Source organism: Arachis ipaensis, chromosome B7, assembly GCF_059453495.1.
Source record: "Arachis ipaensis isolate K30076 ecotype BB chromosome B7, ASM5945349v1, whole genome shotgun sequence".
Classification (NCBI taxonomy): domain Eukaryota; kingdom Viridiplantae; phylum Streptophyta; class Magnoliopsida; order Fabales; family Fabaceae; genus Arachis; species Arachis ipaensis.
Window position 1 is genome coordinate 84445861 of NC_142442.1, and position 21125 is coordinate 84466985.

At 38.2% G+C, this 21125-nt stretch overlaps 1 non-coding gene across 1 annotated transcript; it reads left to right on the top strand.

Annotated features, from left to right (window-relative positions):
* Positions 1–9237: 9237 nt before the first annotated feature.
* LOC148553202 (small nucleolar RNA R71) lies at positions 9238–9345 on the top strand. The gene has a single exon (XR_015893772.1). It is a non-coding gene; the product is annotated as a small nucleolar RNA R71 (small nucleolar RNA).
* Positions 9346–21125: the final 11780 nt, after the last annotated feature.

A 21125-nucleotide genomic window follows, 5' to 3' on the forward strand; every position in this document is an offset into this window, starting at 1 on the left:
ATCCTATTCCAGCATGATCGAGAACCGACAGATGAATGGCCGTGCTGTGACAGAGCATGTGAGCATATCTTTCACTGAGAGGAGGGGATGTAGCCACTGACAACGGTGATGCCCTTGCATAAAGCCAGCCATGGAAAGGAGTGAGACTGATTGGATGAAGATAGCAGGAAAGCAAAGGTTCAGAGGAACGAAAAGCATCTCCATTCGCTTATCTGAAATTCCTACCAATGATTTACATAAGTATCTCTATCCCTATTTTATTATATAATATTCGAAAACTCCATGATTATTCTATATCTGCCTGACTGAGATGTACAAGGTGACCATAGCTTGCTCCATACCGACAATCTCCGTGGGATTCGACCCTTACTCACGTAAGGTATTACTTGGACGACCCAGTGCACTTGCTGGTTAGTTGTATCGAAGTTGTGACAATTATAAATTAAGATCAAAGCACCAAGCTTTGGAGCCCTTACCAGGGATTGTTCGAGCCTGGACAACACAATTTCGTGCACCAAGACCTCTTCCAAGGGTTACAAGAATGCATCTAGAATAAGGGTCATACTTCTGTTCCACTAAGATTCATAAAATTAAGTACGAAAGTAATCCTTAAAACAGGATCAATACATTAATTAAAATAGAAAAGCAATAATTTCAATCCATTGAAATAAACAGAGCTCCTAACCTTAATAGTGGATTCTCATGGCTCAAAGAGAAAACTAGGATTCAGAAAAACTATAAAGTGCCTCCCAGAGAGAAGAGAGCCCGAAGAGCTAAGTCTTTTCCCTTTTAACATATATTTTCTAAAACTAAAGAATATCTTTTCCTATTTGCAAATAAAATAATGTTTTAATCAAAATAAATAATAAATCTTCGAAGGCTAATATTTGATTGATGCGGGGACCACTGCTGTGCTTCGGACTGGTGCCTAACTTCAGGAAATTGAAGTTACGCGTGACCTTGGCAGCACGTCTTGGAGAGTAATTGCTTCATCCGGCGCTTAACTTGGAAAATCCCATGTTAGGCACCAACATGGCCATACAGATTATAGAAGAAGTGTATACTATTATATTGTTGGAAATCTTTGGAAGTTAGCTTTTCAATGTCACTGGAACTGCATCAATTGGACCTCTGTAGCTCAAGTTATGTCCGTTAGAGTGCAAGGAGGTTGGGGCTGATAGCATCATCCACTTTCTTCCTCTTCTTTCTAAACAAATCTTGTCAAATCCCTCCAAATGCTACCTGAGATAAAACAAATTGCACACAACTCAAAGTAGCAATCATATTGGTTAAAAGGTATTTAAATCTTGGTTAAACTTAGCAATTCAAATGCAAAATTTACTAGGAATAGATAGGAAAGATGCTCACGCATCACCAGCCTTCTGTTTATCACTAAAGCTTCTATCCGATTATTTCTCCTTCTTGCTGAGGCTAGATTATGAAAGTACCTTGTGTTCTTATTCATTTGCTTAGCATGCCATGACCTTGGCATCTGTTTCCAATGTACTTCCTTCCTAACATACCATTTCTTAGAGGAACTAACCAGAGCCTTCCTTCTCGCTTCCATTATACCCCCATACACTCCATTACTGACCATATCATCAATCTTTTTTATTTCATCCTCAAACTTCTTTTTTCACAAATCAACATCACCAAAGTTTTGCTTACACCATCTATTCAAAGGTACCGTCAAGACCTTTAACTTATCCGTAAACTGAACATCTCCTAGACCCCTCCATTCCTCCTTCACCATTCTGAGAGAGCCTTCATGTGAGAACCAAGAATCTAAGCTTCGGAATGGCCTCGGGACCCCCCATTTTGCTATCCTCCACTATCATTGGATAACGATCAGATAGACCTTTTGGCCTACCTCAAAGTCGTAATTTAGGAAACTCTTCAACCCACTCCAGAGTCACCAGCACTCTATCAACGCGACTCCATATCCTGTATCTAATTTTTAAACTTTTCCGATGGTGCTATTAACATACTAGCTCCTCTTCTTTCTTTCACCTGTAGCACCTTGAATTCACCCATGTAACAAAAAGGAACTTGACATAATACCAACATAAAGCTCAACTCTTCCAACACACAGAGCTTTTTCACCCCTACGTGCGTACAATAAACCAAGCAAAATGCACAGTTAAAATTATTCTTTAGTAATACTCCTTCAGTGCATAATCATCTCTCCGCTTTATAATAATTGCTTATCCTAAACATTATTTCATCACACATTATTAATAAACCCATAGAAGCCCCTTCCGAACCTATAAATTCCCATTCTACGGCATCATTTCCTGAAATTTGCACCCTTCTTTGTCTCTATCAATCCTAACATAATAACATGATACTTTTGCTTAAAATATTTCAGCATACTCAATTTTCCAACATCCCTCAACCGCCTCACATTCCAAGAATTGTAAATCATTTATAAATTTTATTATACACCTTATTTCGATTCTTTAGGCGGCTCCTTCATGCTTTCTCCTTTTGTTTTCCTTGCTTTCTTTTCAGTGAAATTGACTCATTTTGAGCTTGAAGAATGGCCACAATAAATTCTTCTTCATTAAGCTGAATTGCACCGGATTTCACTGCTAATCCCCATGCCAATTGTTTTCAGCCATTTCTTCTTCCGAGCTAATCCCTATCTTATTTCGGTCATACTCACTCTCCGTTTCCTTCTCTGAATCTTTTGAATCCTCTAAATTCCTCACACCCTCGCCAACATCTAACTTTGTTTCTTCCACTATTGTACCTTCCTTCCCTAATATCAATTCTCCAACTTCTACCTCCCTCATTGCTTTCATTGCCCCATTAATTATTTTTGAACCCTTCCATGCCCTGCTTGTTGGTCTCTAACTCGTGCTTTCATCAACATCCACCACCACATTATTCTGTATCTCAACCAATCCATGAGCTTTCTATGTACCACCATTATCCACACCGTTCTCCTCCATGTTGTCAACCGCACAACCATCGCTGTCCTTCCTCTTGCCCCTTACTTCTAGCCCTTGCTTAACATTATCATTCTCGACCTCCCTCCCATATACAACAACACCACCAGCACGTTCTTATTCATGCAAATGAGAGCCCTCCTTGCGGTACTCAGAGACGTCATCAACATTGTCAAAACCGTTTACCACAGCCACCAAGGTAGCCTTGTGAACATGGATTGTGACGTAGTCATCATCGGCTCTAGCAGAGAGACCATCATCAAGTAGAAGGGTGTCACTTTTACTACAACCCGGTCCATCCACTAGCACGCTTAGTTCATCAATTAGTTCCTTCAATCGACCCGATTTAGCTTCATTCCTCTCACCGGCACATGAGCTTCCATGTTTTTTAACCCAGTCCACCCTTGCTTCCTTGACTTTTTTATTATTCATTTCTATAATGAGATTTCCAAATTTAACACATTTTTTATTCACATAAACCTTAGCCAACCTGATGAGCGGATATTTTATACACTTTTTGGCATCATTTTCATATAGTTTGCATTATGTTTTGTTTAAGTTTTATTATATTTTCATAGATTTTAGTGCAAAATTCATATTTTTTATTCTAATTTGAGTTTGTGTGTTTTATGAGGATTTCAAGTATTTTATGACTGAAATTGAGGAGTTTTGGTAAAGTCTGATTCAGAGACAGAGAAAGGACTCCAGATGCTGTCAGGATCTGACCTCGATGCGCTCAAAGGAGATTTTCTGGAGCTACAGATGTCCAAATGGCACACTTTTAATGGCTATGGAAAGCTAACATCCAGGGCTTTGCAGAAATATATAATAGTATATACTTTTCTCTAAAAATGAAGGTCTAAAACTGGCATTCAACGTCAGCCACTACCCCAATCCTAGCGTTGGACGCCCAAAAGGGAGCAGCTGGCGTCCAACGCCCAAAAGGGAGTCCCAAGCCAGCGTTCAATGCCCCTAAGGAGTACTAGCTCGTGGAAACACCCCAAACTCATGCCAAACAGTCACCAAGTGGGGTCGAAAAGCCGATTTTCGCATTTCAAGACTAGTTTATCTTATTTTCTGTAATTCTTAATTGCTAGACTAGTATATATAGAACAAAGATCACCCTTGTTAGAGATCTTTGCTCAATCAAATCTTTCACTATTATTTTCTGTACAGTATGAGTCACTAACCTCCTAAGGTTAAGGTTAGGAGCTTTGCTAATTCTTATGGATTAATAATATCACTATTCTAATTCAATCTATGCTTGATTCTATTCTAGGATCTATCTTCGTTCTTCATCCTAATGAAATGGGAGTGTAACTTGACCGTCATCCCTATTCACATGGGTTCTTGCGAGTCCTTGATGGGATAGTACTGAACCACAAGCTTGATTATACATCTCTTAGATGGCTAATCAACGGCTTTGTTGGGGACTTCTCGATACATCAATTCAGCCGAGGTGTGGGGCGATTAGGGCCTTTGTGGTATAGGCTAGAACCAAAGAAGCCACATTCTCTAATCTGGAAGATCCGACCTTGTCTGTGGTGTTTTGAATTGGATCACCAAGGGAATGGACTGGTAAAGCTTTACCCCCGTTTAGATTGGATGATGATCTGAAGCAGAGGAGATTAATGACCGCTGACCCGGCATTAATCATATATAGCTTGCCATGGAATGAATCAATCAGAAGTTAGAGTAGATGGTGAAAAAAGTTGACCCGGAAGAAAGAAGCATCTCCGAAGCCTCAACCATTCTCATACCATTGATTTCACACCTATCTAGTAACATTTTATTTACTTATCTGTTTTATGTGTTTTCTCGTGACAACTATAATTTCTATCCGCCTGACTAAGATCTGCAAGGTAACCATTGCTTGCTCAAACCAAAAATCTCCGTGGGATCGACCCTCACTCACCTGAGGTATTACTTGGACGACCCGGAAAACTTGCCGGTCTATCTGTGCGTAACATGCGGAGCCAGTTTCGTGCACCAAGTTCTTGGTGCCGTTGCCAGGGATTGTTCGAATTCGACAAACTACCAGATTATCTTGTTGCTTAGATTAGGTACTTTTTACTTTTTTTGAGTCTTTTGTTTTCCTTTTAAAAAAAATCTTTTCAAAATCCATTTTTTCTTTGTCTTTTGTTTGAGTCTAGTGTCAGTTCTTAAGTTTGCTATCCTTTGTGTGCTCTTTATTTTCTTTAAATTTTCAAAAATTAAAAAGAGTGTTCTTCTTAGTATTCAAGTTGTTATTGTTTCTTTTCTTGTTTTGATCTTAAAATTTTTAAGTTTGGTATCTTTTAGTTATTTTTCTTTAAATTTTCGAAAAAACTAGTGTCTTTGATGTAAAAATTTTAAGTTTGGTGTCTTTTAGTTGTTTTCTCTTTCATCATTAATTTAAAAAAATAAAAAATATATCTTTTTTTATCTTTATTCAAAAAATTTCGAAAATTGCAAAAAAAATTTCAAATTTGAATTTCAAATCATTATCTTATCTTATCTGAATTTCAAATTTCAAATTTTAAATCTTATTTTTTTAAATCTTTTCAAATCTTTTCTTTTAAATTTGATTCTTTCCTATCTTATCTTTCTTTTAAATTTTAAAATTCAAAACATTTTCAAATCTTTATCTTATCTTTGGTTTATCTCTCTTTAAATTTCAAATTATTTCAATTCAAATCTTTTTCAAATCTTCACCATATCTTATCTTTTTAACTTATTTTCAAATCTTTATCTTATCCTGTTTCAATTTCAAAAGTGAGAATCAAATCTTTTTCAAATCTTTTCAATTCTTATCTTATCTTATTTTTAAATTAAAAAATTTTTAAAATAAAATCTTTTTCAAATCTCCTATCTTATCTTATTTTCAAATCTTTCTTAATTAGTTACTTTTTTTCTCTTCCTTCTTTTTCAAAATTTCCTAACTAATTCATCTCTCTTCTATTTTTGAAAACTTCTTACTTCTTTCTCTTTCTTCTTTTTTTTTTCGAAAATCACCTATTTAATTTTCAATTCTTTTTAATCAATTAGTTACCTTAGTCTGTAATTTTCTTTTTCTTTTTGAATTTGATTAATAAATAAAAATAAAAATAAAAATATTTTAATTCTAGTTTTCCTTTTTACTTCTCAATATCCAAATTCTCATACCTTTCTTCACCACGAAGCCAAATGGGAATGAACAATTTAGAAGAACTCTGGGATCCTATATGGCCCCTACTCTTAACTTCTATGGGGGAAGTATTAGTATACCCCCCATTGGAGCAAATAATTTTGAGCTAAATCCTCAGCTCATTACTCTGGTGCAGCAAAACTGTTAGTACTCTGGACTTTCACAGGAAGAGCCTACTGAGTTCCTTGGCAACTTCTTACAAATTGCTGACACAGTACGGACTGAGGGAGTAGATCAGGATGTCTACAGACGGCTACTCTTTTCCTTCACTGTAAGAGATGAAGCAAAGAGGTAGTTAGATAACCAACCCAAATCTAGCTTGAAAACCTCGAGGCAGCTAGTAGACAAGTTTCTGAATCAATACTTTCCCCCAAGAAAGTTGACTCAGTTAAGGCTGGACATCCAAGGCTTCAAGCAAGAGAATAATGAATCTCTTCATGATGCCTAGGAGAGGTATAGAAGAATGCTACAAAAATGCCCCACTAAAATATTTTCAGAATGGGTGCAATTAGACATCTTTTATTATGGCCTCACGGACATGGCTAGGATGTCTCTAGACCACTCTGCTGGTAGTTCTATACATATGAGGAAAACAATTGAAGAGGCTCACGAACTTATTGAGACAGATGCCATGAACCAGCATCTATACTCGGTTGATGAGACTTCCATAAAAGGAGAGGTTAAGGCAATATCTTCTGAATCTAACCCTCCAGAACAAAATGGCCCATTGACTCAGCAGCTACACGCCCTTGCACAGCAGTTGCTGGAATTGCAAGAGGCTTTGCGAGAAACTCAGACTTCTAATAGGAATGTAGAAGCACAGTTGCATCAGACTAGGCAGCAATTATTTAAGTAGATAAAAGATGAATATTAGGCGATCCAACTAAGGAGTGGAAAAACATTGAACACCCAACCTTAGAACAACAGGAGACCAGGGGAAGAAAAGCTGACAGAGGATAACCAGACTGCTGTCCAAGATACCTCTAAGGACGTTGCATGCCTAAAGAGGAATGTCATTGGCGTTCAATGCCAAGAAAGGGTGCTCACTCCTGGCGTTGAACAACCGAAGGGGGCAGCACTCTTGGCGTTCAACGCCAAGAAGGGATACAAACCCTTGGCGTTGAATGCTAGGAAGGGGGCAACAACGGCGTTGAACGCCCAATCAGGGATGGTCAGACGCATACAAGTGCTGATAAGACCCTTCCTAAGCAAGCTACTAACCCCCCTTCCAATTTTGTAGGAATTCAACCTACATCAACTAAGGTTGATGAGTATAGGGCCAAGATGCCATTTCCTCAGAAACTCCGTTAAGCAAAAAAAGATAAATAGTTTGCCCGCTTTGTGGATTATCTCAAGACACTTGAGATCAAGATCCCTTTTGCAGAGGCTCTTGAGCAGATACTTTCTTATGCTAAGTTCATGACAGACATCTTAAGTCATAAGAAGGATTGCAGAGAGGCAAAAACAGTCCTCCTCACTGAAGAATGTAGTACAGTAATCTAAAAAAGCTTACCAGAGAAACTCAAAGATCTTGGGAGCTTTATGATACCCTGCACCTTAGGGGATGCTTGTACAAAGACAGCCCTATGTGACCTTGGAGCAAGTATTAACTTAATACCTGCATCATTAATAAAAAGGCTCTGTTTAACTCACGAAGTTAAACCTACCCGCATATGTCTTCAACTTACTAATGGCTCTGTTAAGCTTCCATCAGGCATGATTGTGGACATGATTGTTAGGGTTGGACACTTTGCTTTCCCCACAAATTTTGTGGTGCTGGAAATGGACGAGCACAAGAGTGCAACCCTTATTCTAGGAAGACCCTTCCTAGCTACATGACGGACCCTCATTGACGTTCAAAAAGGAGAAGTTACCTTGAGAGTCAATGAGGATGAGTTCGTGCTAAATGTTGTCAAAGAGGGGCATGAGGTTTATCCCTGAACCAAGGTCACACAGAGCCTTAAAGATCATGGTGCCTATAGTACAAGGTATTATGAACTTTCCAGGATCCTGTCTCTTCTGAGGCAATGTCAGTTGATCCAGATCACTTAGTTCATTGATGAACAAGGGAGGTTCAACTTCCCAAGCATCAATGCCAAATAATTTGGCATTCAGCTTCATGATTGCACCAAGAAACTTGGCAGTTTGCTCTTCAGTAACATCCTCATTCTCTTCAGAAGAGGAATACTCATCGGAGCTTATGAAGGGTATAAGGAGGTTCAATGGAATCTCTATGGTCTTTAGATGAGTCTCAGATTCCTTTGGTTCCTCAGAGGGAAGCTCCTTATTGACCACTGGACGTCCCAGAAGGTCTTCCTCCTTGGGATTCACGTCCTCTCCTCTCTTCACAGGTTTGGCCATGATGCTTATGTTAATGGCCTTGCACTCTCCTTTTGGATTCTCTTCTGTATTGCTTGGGAGAGTACTAGGAGGGATTTCAGTGATCCTTTTACTCAGCTGGCCCACTTGTGCTTCCAAATTTCTAATGGAAGACCTTGTCTCATTCATGAAACTCACAGTGGCCTTAGATAGATCAGAGATTAAGTTTGCTAAATTAGAAGTATTTTGTTCAGAGTTCTCTGTCTGTTGCTGAGTGGATGATGGAAAAGGTTTATTATTGTTAAACCTGTTTCTTCCACCATTATTAAAGCCTTGTTGAGGCTTTTGATCCTTCCATGAGAAATTTGGATGATTTCTCCATGTTGAGTTATAGGTGTTTCCATAAGGTTCACCTAAGTAATTTATCTCTGCTATTGCAGGGTTCTCAGGATCATAAGCTTCTTCTTCAGTAGATGCCTCTTGAGTACTGTTGGATGCAGCTTGCATTCCATGCAGACTCTGAGAGATCATATTGACTTGCTGAGTCAATATTTTATTCTGAGCCAATATGGCATTCAGAGTATCAACTTCAAGAACTCCCTTCTTCATAGGCGTCCCATTATTCATAGGATTCCTTTCAGAAGTGTACATGAACTGGTTATTAGCAACCATGTCAATGAGTTCTTGAGCTTCTGCAGGCGTTTTCTTTAGGTGAATGGATCCACCTGCAGAAGTGTCCAGTGACATCTTTGATAGCTCAGATAAACCATCATAGAATATATCCAGGATGGTCCATTCTGAAAGCATGTTAGAAGGACACTTTTTGGTCAACTGTTTGTATATTTCCCAAGCTTCATAGAGGGATTCACCTTCTTTCTGTCTGAAGGTTTGAACATCAGCTCTAAGCTTGCTCAGCTTTTGAGGAGGAAAGTACTTGGCTAAGAAAGCCGTGACCAGCTTATCCCAAGAGTTCAAGCTGTCTTTGGGTTGAGAATCCAACCATAATCTAGCTCTGTCTCTTACAGCAAAAGGGAAAAGCGTGAGCCTGTAGACTTCATGATCTACTCTATTAGTCTTAACAGTATCACATATCTGCAAGAATTCAGTTAAGAACTAAAAAGGATCTTCAGATGGAAGTCCATGAAACTTGCAGTTCTGCTGCATCAGAGAAACTAACTGAGGTTTCAGCTCAAAGTTGTTTGCTCTAATGGCAGGAATGGAGATGCTTCTTCCATGTAAATTGGAATTAGGTGCAGTAAAGTCACCAAGCATCTTCCTTACATTATTATTATTTTCGGCTGCCATCTCCTCTTCCTGTTCGAAAATTTCTGAAAGGTTATCTCGGGCATCACCGTTGTCAGTGGCTACATCCCCTCCTCTCAGTGAAAAATATGCTCACATGCTCTGTCACAGCACGGCTAATCATCTGTCGGTTCTCGATCATGCTGGAATAGGATTCACCCTCATTTTGCGTCTGTCACTAACGCCCAACAATCGCGAGTTTGAAGCTCGTCACAGTCATTCAATCATTGAATCCTACTCGGAATACCACAGACAAGGTTTAGACTTTCCAGATTCTCTTGAATGCCGCCATCATTCTAGCTTACGCCACGAAGATTCTGGTTAAGAGATCTAAGAGATATTCATTCTAGCTTATTTCATGTAGAACGGAAGTGTTTGTCAGGCACGTGTTCATAGGGGAGAATGGTGATGAGCGTCACACATAATCATCACCTTCATCACGTTCTTGGGTGCGAATGGATATCTTAGAAGCGAAATAAGATGAAGTGAATAGAAAACAGTAGTACTTTGCATTAATCTTTGAGGAACAGCAGAGCTCCACACCTTAATCTATGAAGTGTAGAAACTCTACCGTTAAAAATACATAAGTGAAAGGTCCAGGCATGGCCGAGATGGCCAGCCCCCAAAACGTGATCACAGGATCAAAATACAATCCAGGATGTCAAATACAATAGTAAAAGGTCCTATTTATAATAAACTAGCTACTAGGGTTTACATGAGTAAGTAATTGATGCATAAATCCACTTCTGGGGCCCACTTGGTGTGTGTTTGGGCTGAGCTTGAGTGTTGCACGTGTAGAGGTCTTTCTTGGAGTTGAACGCCAGCTTTTGTGCCAGTTTGGGCGTTCAACTCTGGTTTTGGCTCCTTTTCTGGCGCTGGACGCCAGATTTGGGTAGAAAGCTGGCGTTGAACGCCAGTTTACGTTGTCTATTCTTGGCCAAAGTATGGACTATTATACATTGCTGGAAAGCCCTGGATGTCTACTTTCCAACGCAATTAGAAGCGCGCCATTTCGAGGTCTGTAGCTCCAGAAAATCCACTTTGAGTGCAGGGAGGTCAGAATCCAACAGCATCAGCAGTCCTTCTTCAACCTCTGAATCTGATTTTTGCTCAAGTCCCTCAATTTCAACCAGAAAATACCTGAAATCACAGAAAAACACACAAACTCCTAGTAAAGTCCAGAAATGTGAATTTAACATAAAAACTAATGAAAACATCCCTAAAAGTAACTAGATCCTACTAAAAACATACTAAAAACAATGCCAAAAAGCGTATAAATTATCCGCTCATCAATCATCAACCTATAGAAAACATAGAATAACAATAGAAAGTAAATAGATATAATAAAATAAAATTGGGTTGCCTCCCAACAAGCGCTTCTTTAATGTCAATAGCTTGACAGTGGGCTCTCATAGAGCCTCACAGATACTCAGAGCATGATGATCGCCTCCCTACACCAAACTTAGAGTTTGAATGTGGGGGCTCTATTTGACTCTGCATTGAGAGAAACTTTTCATGCTTCCTCTCCATGGTTACAGAGGGAGATCCTTGAGCCTTAAACACAAGGGAGTCCTCATTCACTTGAAGGACCAATTCTTCTCTATCAACATCAATCACAGCTTTTGCTGTGGCTAGGAAGGGTCTACCAAGGATGATGGATTCATCCATACACTTTCCAGTGTCTAGGATTATGAAATCAGCAGGGATGTAGTGGCCTTCAACCTTTACCAAGACATCCTTTGTAAGTCCATAAGCCTGTTTCCTTGAATTGTCTGCCATCTCTAGTGAGATTCTTGCAGCTTGTACCTCAAGGATCCCTAGCTTCTCCATTACAGAGAGTGGCATGAGGTTTATACTTGACCCTAGGTCACACAGAGCCTTCTCAAAGGTCATGGTGCATATGGTACAAGGTATTGAGAACTTTCCAAGATCCTGTCTCTTCTGAGGTAATCTCTGCCTAGTCAAGTCATCTAGTTTCTTGGTGAGCAAGGGGGTTCATCCTCCCAAGTCTCATTACCAAATAACTTGGCATTTAGCTTCATGATTGCTCCAAGGTACTTAGCAACTTGCTCTTCAGTAACATCTTCATCCTCTTCAGAGGAAGAATACTCATCAGAGCTCATGAATGGCAAAAGTAAATTCAATGGAATCTCTATGGTCTCTGTATGAGCCTCAGATTCCCATGGTTCCTCATTAGGGAACTCCTTTGAGGCCAGTGGACGTCCATTGAGGTCTTCCTCAGTAGAAATTACTGCCTCTTCCTCCTCTCCAGGTTCGGCCATGTGGGTTATGTTGATGGCCTTGCACTCTCTTTTTGGGTTCTCTTCTGTATTGCTTGGGAGAGTACTAGGAGGGAGTTCAGTAATTTTCTTACTCAGCTGACCCATTTATGCCTCTAAATTTCTAATGGAGGACCTTGTTTCAGTCATGAAACTTTGAGTGGTTTTAGTTAGATCAGAGATTATGGTTGCTAAGTCAGATTGGCTCTGCTTAGAATTCTCTGTCTGTTGCTGAGAAGATGATGGAAAAGGCTTGCTATTGCTAAACCTATTTCTTCCACCATTATTATTATTGAAGCCTTGTTGAGGCTTCTGTTGGTTCTTCCATGAAAGATTTGGGTGATTTCTCCATGAAGGATTATAGGTGTTTCCATAGGGTTCTCCCATGTAATTCACCTCTTCCATTGCTGGGTTCTCAGGATCATAAGCTTCTTCTTTGGATGAAGCTTCTTTGGTACTGCCTGTTGCTGTTTGCGTGCCAAACAGACTCTGAGAGATCATATTAACTTGCTGAGTCAATATTTTGTTCTGAGCCAATATGGCATTCAGAGTATCAATCTTAAGAACTCCTTTCTTCTGATTTGTCCCATTATTCACATGATTCCTTTCAGAAGTGTACATGAATTGGTTATTTGCAACCATTTCAATGAGTTCCTGAGCTTCTGCAGGCGTCTTCTTCAGATGAAGAGATCCTCCTGCAGAGCTGTCCAATGACAACATGGACAATTCAGATAGACCATCATAGAAGATACCTATAATGCTCCATTCTGAAAGCATGTCAGCAGGACACCTTCTGATCAATTGCTTTTATCTTTCCCAAGCTTCATAGAGGGATTTACCTTCCTTCTATCTGAAGGTTTGGACTTCTACTCTAAGCTTGCTCAATTTTTGAGGTGGAAAGAACTTTGCCAAGAAGGCATTGACCAGCTTTTCCCAAGAGTTCAGGCTTTCCTTAGGTTGTGAATCCAACCATGTCCTAGCTCTATCTCTTACAGCAAAGGGAAAAAGCATAAGTCTGTAGACCTCAGGATCAACCTCATTGGTCTTGACAGTGTCACAGATTTGCAAGAATTAAGCTAAAAACTGATGAGGATCTTCCAATGGAAGTCCATGAAACTTGTAATTCTGTTGCATTAGAGAAATTAATTGAGACTTTAGCTCAAAGTTGTTTGCTCCAATGGCAGGGATAGAGATGCTTCTCCCATAGAAGTCGGGAGTAGGTGCAGTAAAGTCACCAAGCACCTTCCTTGCATTGTTGGCATTGTTGTTATTTTTGGCTGCCATGGCTTCTTCTTGTTTGAAAATTTCTGTTAGGTCCTCTCCAGAGAGTTGTGCTTTAGCTTCTCTTAGCTTTCTCTTCAAGGTCCTTTCAGGTTCAGGATCAGCTTCAACAGGAATGCCTTTGTCCTTGCTCCTGCTCATATGAAATAGAAGAGAACAAGAAAGTATGGAATCCTCTATGACATAGTATAGAGTTTCCTTGAGGTGTCAGAGGAAAAGAAGAATGGAAGGAGGAGGTAGAGAAGAGAGAATTTGAACTTATAGAGAGAGAGTCCGAATTGCTGATAGTGGAGGAGTGTTAGTCCTTAAATAGAAGAATGTGAGAAGAGGGGAAAAATTTTCCAAATTAAATTTAAAAAGATTTTGAAATAATTAAAAGAAATTTAAAAAAATTAATTAATGATTTTCGAAAATTAAAATTGAGAAAGTAGTTAAGTGGTTTTGAAAAAAAAGATTTGACATTAGAAATAAAAAAGATATGATTGAAAATCAATTTTGAAAAAGATGTGATTGAGAATATATGATTGAGAAAATATGGTTTTCAAAAAGATATGATTGACAATTAATTAAAAAGATTTGATTTTTAAAATTAATGACTTGGCTAAAAGATATGATTCTAAAATTCAAAATTTGATCCTTTCTTAATAGGCAAGTAACAACTTGAAAATTTTGAATTAAATCATTGATTGTAGCAAGGATTTTTGAAAATAGTAAAAAAAATGGAAAGGATTTGATTTTGAAAAGATATGATTGAAAAGATATGATTTTGAAAAATTATGAAAATTTGAAAAAGATTTGAATTAAAACAAAATATTCCCTCTTGTGCCATCCTGGCGTTAAACGCCCAGAATGGTATCCATTCTGGCGTTTAATGCCCAGCCAGGTACCCTGGCTGGCGTTTAAACGCCAGTTTTTCTTCCTCACTGGGCGTTTTGAACGCCCAGCTTTTTCTGTGTAATTCCTCTGCTGAATGTCCTGAATCTTCAATTCTCTGTATTATTGACTTGAAAAGACATAGTTTTGAAAATTTTTTGAATTTTTAGAGAATAATAACAAAATGAAACTACATCATAAAGAACTAAGATCAAATAAACAATGCATGCAAGACACCAAACTTAGAAATTTTCATATTAGAAACACTAACAAATTGAGAATACATATGAGAAACAACTAAACACACAAAACAAGAGAATTTAAAGATCAGAGCAAGAGAATCATCAAGAACATCTTGAAGATTAATGAAGAACAAAATTCATACATTCGAAAAATGCAGGACACCAAACTTAAAAATTGACACTAGACATAAACAAGAAACACAAATTATTTTTGGTTTTATGATTTTATAAAAATTTTTTGTAATTTTTTGAAAATTATTTGGAAAAGAAAATAAAGATTTCAAAATTCTTAATAAGAATTCCAGGAATCATGCAATATTAGTCTAAAAACTTTGGTCTAGGAATTAGACATGGCTTATTAGCCAGCCAAGCTTTCAGTGAAAGCTTCGGTCCAAAACACTAAACATGGCCAATGGCCAGCCAAGCTTTAGCAGATCATTACTTTCAATAGCAAGATTGATAGAAATCAACAAGCTCTTGTGATGATCAGTTGAAACCTCGGTCCAAAAGATTAGACATGGCTTCACAGCCAGCCAGACTTCAAAAGATCATCATGAAACTCTAGAATTCATTCTTAAAAACTTTGAAGAATAAAATAAATTTTTTTGCATTTTTCAAAAATAAAAATAAAATAAAATTACCTAATCTGAGCAACAAGATGAACCGTCAGTTGTCCAAATGCACTGTCACCGTACGGCTAATCATCTGTCGGTTCTTGATCATGTCGGAATAGGATCCATTGATCCTTTTGCATCTATCACTACGCCCAACACTCGCGAGCTTGACGCTCGTCATAGTCATCCCTTCCCAGATCCTACTCAGAATGCCACAAACAAGGTTTAGACTTTCCGGATCTCAGGAATGGCCGCCAATAATTCTAGCCTATACCACGAAGGTTCTAATCTTTGATTAGAAACCCAAGAGAGTATATTCCAGCTATCGTCCAATGACTACGTTGAACATCATGTAAATCGCTTTGTGGTTATCAAGCATGTGACCTTGGTTAAGCGAGTAACGAAGATTGGGTGATTGTCACGGGTCACCCTTTCATTCTGACTTAACTGAATTAAGTACGAGAGTATATCTTGGAGAAGAAGTAGGCGTGAATTGAATAGAAAACAGTAGTAATTGCATTAATTCATGAACAACAGAGCTCCACACCTTAATCTATGGTGTGTAGAAACTCCACCGTTGAAAATACATAAGTGAAAATAGTGTTCATTGGCTTCGGCCCCAGAGCAGGAACCAGAATAACCAAGACAAGATAGTATATGAAAAGTATAATAGCAAAAGGTCCTATTTATAGAAAACTAGTAGCCTAGGGTTTACAGAAATGAGTAATTAATGCAGAAATCCATTTCCGGGCCCACTTGGTGTGTGCTTGGGCTGAACATTGAAGCTTTTACGTGTAGAGGCTTCTCTTGGAGTTAAACGCCAGCTTTTGTGCCAGTTTGGGCGTTTAACTCCAGATTTTATGCCAGTTCTGGCGTTTTGACGCCAGAATTTTTATGCTGACTTGGAACGCCGATTTGAGCCATCAAATTCCGGGCAAAATATGGACTATTAAATATTGCTGGAAAGCCCAGGATGTCTACTTTCCAACGCAATTGAGAGCGCACTAATTGGGCTTTTGTAGCTCCAGAAAATCCACTTTGAGTGCAGGGAGGTCAGAATCCAACAGCATCTGTAGTCCTTTTTCAGCCTCTGAATCAGATTTTTGCTCAGGTCCCTCAATTTCAGCCAGAAAATATTTGAAATCACAGAAAAACACACAAACTCATAGTAAAGTCCAGAAATGTGATTTTTATTTAAAAACTAATAAAAATATAATAAAAATTAACTAAAATATACTAAAAACTACCTAAAAATAATGCCAAAAAGCCTATAAATTATCCGCTCATCACTAATGCTTCATCATATATTTTTTTATTCTCATTATTATCATGTTACTAGTATCATTTATACTATTAATGCTCATGCTTACCCTTTAGTAGTGTAATCTGATGTATCTAGTTTTAGTAATTATCTTTAAACTGATATTTTATTATAAACTCTAATGAGTTAGCACCCTGTAACACATGGCTCTCCCAGAGTTAGCCACCACATGTTTCCTTTCTTGCTCTCCAAGCAAAGCTTTCTTAAGGGAAAAGTAAGAAACACTTGTATTCTAATACATTTAGCTTCAATAATTATCCTTTCTTGATATATTTTTACACAAAATTTTAAGATAATATTTATCCTAACCCCATGGGTCCCAAGACTCATCATTACCATCACCTTTTCTTCCAAGACAAGCCAAAATTAGAAAAATCCATGAGAGAAACCAAGAGAACTTTCATGAAAGCTTCAAGCTTCTTTCTCTGTTCTTTCTCAAACTAAAACCCCTATCAAAAATCTAATCCGACCAAAATGATCACCTCTTCCTCCTCTTCATTTCTATATCAATTTTCATGGAGTAAATCAAGGCATGATGGCTGCTCCCCCTCCTTGAAGTTTCATCCATGGTGGAAACTCAAGCTGATGATGTTTTCTCTATGTTTTCTCTTAGGATCTCTTGTTCAATCACCATAGGCTCTAAGAAAACGTGATTTCTAGCTGTCTTGAGGTGAGGAAAACCTTCTTTTCACCATCATGAAGCTTCAGCCTTCATGGTTCATATGGTTCTAAAGTTGTTTTTGATGTAAAAATAGGCGTAAAGGTGCTTTTGGAAGCTTGTTTTTGGCTCAACTTTTGGCAGCAGCAACGGAGGTAAGGTTTGATAAATTAATCAATGATTGGTTGTGTTCTTGAAGTGTTAAATTAGATCTTGTTGCTTGAGGCATTATTTTGAGTGTTTTTGTCGAGGTTTGATCATGAAATCTTGTTGTTTAATGTTTGAAAATCAAGTTTATGATGGTTTTAAAGTTTCTATTGTTACTATTGGAAAATGTGGCTTTCCAGCCATGAAATTCCTGATATTTGACGCTTATTTGATGTGTATTTGATGGCTGAAACGCTGCTCTTTGGTTTGGTAAAAATCAGGTAAAAATCGGTTACTGAAAAGATTGAAAAACTAGCTGAAAATCAAGTGGAAATCTGATGAACTTTTGGAAAAATATTTTTGGTTTTTGGAAGGATGTGAAAACGTTTATTTTATTGATTTTAGGGTCAAAATACAATTATTAAAAAGTTTTGGGTTGAAAGTTAACTAATAGAAAGTTGAGGGGCCAAAGTGCAAATATTAAAAGTTAAGGGGGTTAAAATGCAATTTCCAAAAAGTTCGGGGGTCAAAATGCAATTTTTGAAAGTTGAATAAAATATTATTATTCAAATATTAAAATATTATTTTATTTTTAATATTATTTTATTAATAATAATAAAATATTGATAAAAAGACAGTTTTTCCTAAAAGCCTCAAGAAGGCAGTTTTGAGTCCAGGATTCTTTAATTCTCTTTATCAAACACCTAAGGAAAGTTCAAGAAAAAGTATTGAGGTATGTATGGTAATGAAAAAGGATTTAGAAACTTTCACACATGTTAGAAAGAAAAGGAGTTAAAAGTTGTATGGCAGTGTGCTTGACTCTACAGAGTAAACAGAAAACTCGGAAATGAGATCACTGTGATGCTGTGATGCTTGAATTATGATTGTGGAAAGATGAAAAAGATGATTGATGAGTGATGGAAAGAATGGTTATATGTGACTTATGAGCCTTCGAGCAATGCTTGTGAATATTATGTGGGGACGCCCGTATTGTGATGTTGCTTCCCAGACAGGCTGTGGTAGATATGTACCAGCCCTGCAAGCTGAATGCTTGGTAGAGGCCTGATTCGCATACCTGTGGTATATTGAGATTTGAGCAAATACCAGCCCTGCAATTCAAGAGTACTTGGGAGAGGGTATCCGGTACTTAATCTTGGATTTAGTTCTGGGAAGGCCTTATCTGACTTGGAGGGTCGGATTGCGTCGGGTGCGGGTCGAAACCGACAAATGAGCTCATTACCTGCAGTAGGACTAGACATGCATCATACTTGTTTGTGCATATTTTAATTGGTTTGCCTATGTGAATAATTCTGTTTAATTGCTAACTGCTATACTTGACGTAACTGCTCTTGATTGTGTTTGAACCTAATTACTTGTGTTGGTAACTGATTATTTGGATTGTGGTGATTGAATATTGATTGAGTTGTTTGGGCCTAAGGTCGTGGCTGGTTTATTTGAGGTCTAACTCTATATAAAGTATCAGACTAGTTCAGCACAGACTTAATGAACCTATGCTTAGAACAGGATGATCATTTATACAGCGTAGGTAACTTCTTTTATGTTTATGGTCTAGTTAAGTATGAAAAATCAATCTCTTACAGCATTGACTTAATTGAACCTATGCTTGGGACAAGTTGGTCATTCATACCATTAGGAAACTTTTAAGATTCTTATATTTGGAAAAGGAGTTTGGATTTCTGGTTAATTAACTGATATCTATTACAAAGATTATGAATATTTGATTGTTAAACCATCGATTTTCAAGGGATTTAGAAACCTGCAAACGGACATTATAAATGGACCTAACTAAAAACCTCGACTATACTAAGAACTCCCCAGTTCTTATCCCTTACACCTCTTCAGATGGACACGGGAGTCCTGCCCTACGAGATTAATCATCCGTACATCCATGACGACCCAGTTCGTAGCTACGAGTATTGCATCCATTGTGCGGCACCTTGTGTACGTAATTATATAGTACATGACCCTGAGATCGAGGATATCTCTTCTAGCAGCAATAAGCCAGATGGGGCACCAGCGAGCAGGCATCATCACCTGTCCAATGGTTTTTTGTGAGTGGCTTTTGGATCAGAGACGAGGATACCTTTGAGGCGTCCACTCTAGCCACAGTACCTTAGAGTGTCTCCCTCACTTGTACTAGCATGCTCAGAGGGAATAGGCATGTCATAGAGTTAGCCTAGCCTGGGAGCCAGCTTAGGGGCTTTTGGACAGGCCAGGTCCTGGGACGTCTTATGTATATATGTGTATATATTAAATGAGTCACTAACTGAAGGATGTTGTGTTATAATTCCTTACTGGTATAACTGAGCTGCTTCTGTATTATGATGTATATTATGGTATGATATTCTATGTATTGCCTTCTACTATTCCTTGAATGTGTGTACTCATGTTTCATTGTTATACTATATGTATGCGACTCTAAACTACTATTGTTTTAAAAAAATTACTCAAAATTCGCGAGGTGTTAACAACGAACAGGCTTATATTTATTAAATATTACTTAAGTTGGGGAAACAACTTGGTAACGTTCAACTATTAGTATGATCATGACATGCTGGAAGTTGTGCCGTTAGAATTTGGTATTAGAGCGGTCCTTCCTGTTAGAACCTGGAAAATGGACTGGATCATGCTTAATTGTATGCTCTGTTGTGCGTCTCATGCTTATAGGATATCCATGTGATATGTGTTGCATGATTGTCTTTGTGCCTTCATTCTGAGAATGTTCATGCCCAACTTGAGGTATTGAGACTGATCAACTTGGTATCGATTGTTTGGTATGAACAAGATTAGGATGAGTTCACAGAGACGTAGCGCTCGGGGAGAGACTACCGCTAACATTCCCTACGAAATGATGATAACCTATTTGCTGCGATTCACACTATGGCTAAGGCTGTGCGTGAAACGGCGACTGCTACTACTCGAGCAGTTAACCGTTTGGGAAAGCGTAATGGTGGTAATGGAGGAAGATGAGATAGGATATGGGTAAGCAATCTCGGCAGGCACAGGTGTGACTAGTATGTAGGCAGTGTGGAAAGGAGCAAGGAGCTAGACCTTCTCAGTCTACAGGTATTATCTGTTTCTCTTGTGGTCAGCTTAGACACATGGCAAGGGATTGTCTGAAGAAGCCAATACAAGGTGTAGATAGGCCGCGACAGCAAGGATGTGCGTTTGCTATGACTGCTGACGATGCTATGAAATCAGACTCCCTAATCCAAGGTCATTGTTATTTCAAATCTCAACTCTTAACTGTACTGTATGACTTTGCTGCATCGCATTCTTCTATTTTTGTGGCTGTTGTGCATGAGTTGGGATTAGATTCTACTGTGTTAAATTATGATTTGATTGTTCATACACCTATATTTCAGAATGCCTTGACTAGACGAGTGTGTCAACAGGTACCTTTTGTTATTAAGGCTAGAACTTTCATACATGACCTGGCCGACTTACCTTTATGTGGTATAGATATTATCTTAGGTCTAGATTGGTTGTCTAATCATCATGTTTTCCTTGATTGTTTTAAACGAAATGCTATATTCCCAACATTTGGCATGCATATTGAGTGAGTTGAGTCTTGTATCTTCTATTCGAATTCCCTAAGAGTTACCTTTAGTAGTAATGGGTTTGATGGATATGTTTTATTATCTACTAGCTCAGAGAGTAGTAAACAAGACTTGGAAAAAAATTTAAGAGGTGAAGGAGTTTTCTGATGTTTTCTCGGATGACATACTTGAGTTTCCACACTAGAGAGAGAGTTTAGTATTGACTTGGTGCCTGGAACTGGACAAATTTCTATGGCACTGTATCAGATGTCGTCATTGGAACTGGAAGAGTTGAAAAAAAAAGTTAGATGAGTTATTGAGAATGAAGTTTATTCGTCTGAGTGTATCACCGTGGGGAGCTCCAGTGTTACTGGTAAAGAAGAAAGATAGTGGAACGAGATTGTGTGTAGAT